General features: G+C 47.0%; 1 pseudogene; it reads left to right on the top strand.

Annotated features, from left to right (window-relative positions):
- The window catches only part of LOC133394417 (large subunit ribosomal RNA), a 9186-nt pseudogene that overhangs the window by 3840 nt on the left and 2846 nt on the right, over nucleotides 1-2500 (top strand).

The raw sequence follows: 2500 nt of genomic DNA on the forward strand, positions 1-2500 counted from the left end.
ATGGAGGCATGTTGCTAGAATTGAAGCAGGGTAGTTCTGCAAGTGCAATTGCCCCAAAGGTTAAGGAAGCGGTGAAGGGCAAGGCGTCAGTGAGAACGCTAGCTCCTTCTAAAATGATTGAGATCATGCATCTCGATGAAATTACCACCCCTGAGGAGGTTGCGGAGTCTGTCAAAGCACAGCTCAACATCGAGATCGAAATAGATCGTATCAAAATGAAGAAAGGCCGCGCGGCCGGTACGCAGTGGGCACGGATCAACGTATCGCTGCCAGACTTTCAAAGCTTCCTGAATTTGGGAAAGCTGAAAGTTGGTTGGTCGATATGCCATATCCGCGAGGTTATGGAAGAGCAGAAATGCTATAAGTGTTGGAAGGTAGGCCATACGAGCTACCATTGTAGGGAACCAGACAGAAGTAATCTGTGCTGGAAATGCGGTTTGAGTGGACACAAGAAGCAAGCTTGTACCAACTCTGTTAAGTGTTTGGATTGCGGTACGAGGTCACAGAACCCTCACGCAACGGGCAGTTACATGTGTCCCCGTAGGCGAACGATTAGATCATAATGGTTAGGTTGCTACAACATAACCAGAATCATTGTTATGCTGCATTTCAGTTAATGTGGCAAACGATTAGGGAAGAATCTGCGGAAATAGTGTTGATTGCAGATCCGTATCTGGCAACAACCAACGTCAAAGTGTTACGCAATGACGATAACACAGCAGCGGTAGTGGTTAACGCGGACTTACCAGTTAAGGTAGTCAGTAAGGCTCTGAAGGGTTTAATGATAGTTGACATAGGCGATATGCGAGTGGTTAGCGTTTACGCGCCACCTAGATTTAGTATGGAAGAGTTCCAGAACATGTTGGATAACACGGTAATGGCCGTAACCGGTATCCACAAATTCGTTATCGGGGGGGACTTCAACGCTTGGTCAGCAAGTTGGAACAACCAACTTGGCGAGCGTGGAGAAATCCAGAAACGAAGAGGTGAGTTGGTCTTATCAACCTTTGCGCAGATTGACGCAATTTTATTGAACGACGGCAGCACCCCAACTTATGTTGGACCAGGGCGCACGTCAGTAGTTGATCTTACTTTTGCGAGCAGAACAGTTGCAAGATCATTTAAGTGGGAGGTGTTATCTAGCTATATGAACTCTGATCATCGTGCAATACGAATAGATCTTGAGACGCAAAGCGTGCGTAACTTGTCCCGACCCATAACGGGATGGAGCATCAAGTATTTTAGCAAAGATATATTTGAAGTTATGATGCAAGCCGCTTTTGAGACCGAGGTCACAACAAGCGAAGACTTAATGCGTATACTTGTCACGGCGTGTAATGCGACGATGACTAAGCGTAAGAGGTACACTCCTAACAAGAGTGCATTTTGGTGGACGCTAGAGATCGAGGCACTTCGCAAAGAGTGCAAACACCGCGATCGATTAGCGCAAAGAGCATTCAATACTGATCTCTATTCTTCTTTTAGGGACGAGTTCAAGGTGGCACGGAATGCCCTCAAGCGATTGATCAAGCATACCCGACAGAGGAAGTGGAAAGAGTTCCTGGGAACAGCGAACAACGCATCATTCGGTATTGTATATCATACGTTCAAGAAAGTGGCCGAGGGTTCGATTGGACCCCGAACCATGACATTGGACGAGTTTAGGGAAGTGGTGAGCGAGCTTTTTCCTACTCACCCAAACACGGTGTGGCCTGAATATCGTATCGATCAGCCACGAGAGTTTGAAAGGGTAACTAATGATGAGATTCTTGCGGTTGCCAGGAGACTACCCAACAAGAAGGCGCCGGGACCAGATGGTATCCCGAATGAGGCGCTGAAAGTTGGTATGTCGACTGCAACCGATGCATTTTGCAGGGTTTACCAGGGTTGTTTAGAGAACGCGAAGTTCCCAGATGAGTGGAAAAGGCAGAGGTTGGTGTTAATACCGAAGCCGAACAAACCACCAGGGGAACCGGGTTCAGTTCGCCCCATTTGTCTACTAGACGGGGCAGGCAAAGGTTTAGAACGCATCATAGTGCAACGGTTAAATGCACACATCGAGGAGGTCAACGGACTGTCTGACGACCAATTTGGTTTCAGAAGTCGTCGATCAACGGTTGATGCGATTCAACGGGTAGTGGACATTGTTTCGGTAGCTAGAAGTAGAAACAGATACAGCGGACGGTATTGTGCAGTTGTTACATTAGATGTTACTAATGCTTTTAACAGTGCTTCGTGGTTGGCGATTGCAAATGCTTTACAGAGAATTAACACTCCTAAATATCTTTATGATATCATTGGTGATTATTTTAGGAATCGTGTGCTGATGTATGATACCACAGATGGACCGGCAGAGATTGCAGTCACATCGGGTGTACCTCAAGGCTCGGTACTTGGCCCAACGTTATGGAACCTCATGTACGACGGAGTCCTACGAGTTGCAATGGTGGAAGGTGCAAGGATTATCGGCTATGCAGACGATATAGTGTTGTTGGTGGAA

Source organism: Anopheles gambiae, assembly GCF_943734735.2.
Source record: "Anopheles gambiae chromosome X unlocalized genomic scaffold, idAnoGambNW_F1_1 X_unloc_13, whole genome shotgun sequence".
Classification (NCBI taxonomy): Eukaryota; Metazoa; Arthropoda; class Insecta; order Diptera; family Culicidae; genus Anopheles; species Anopheles gambiae.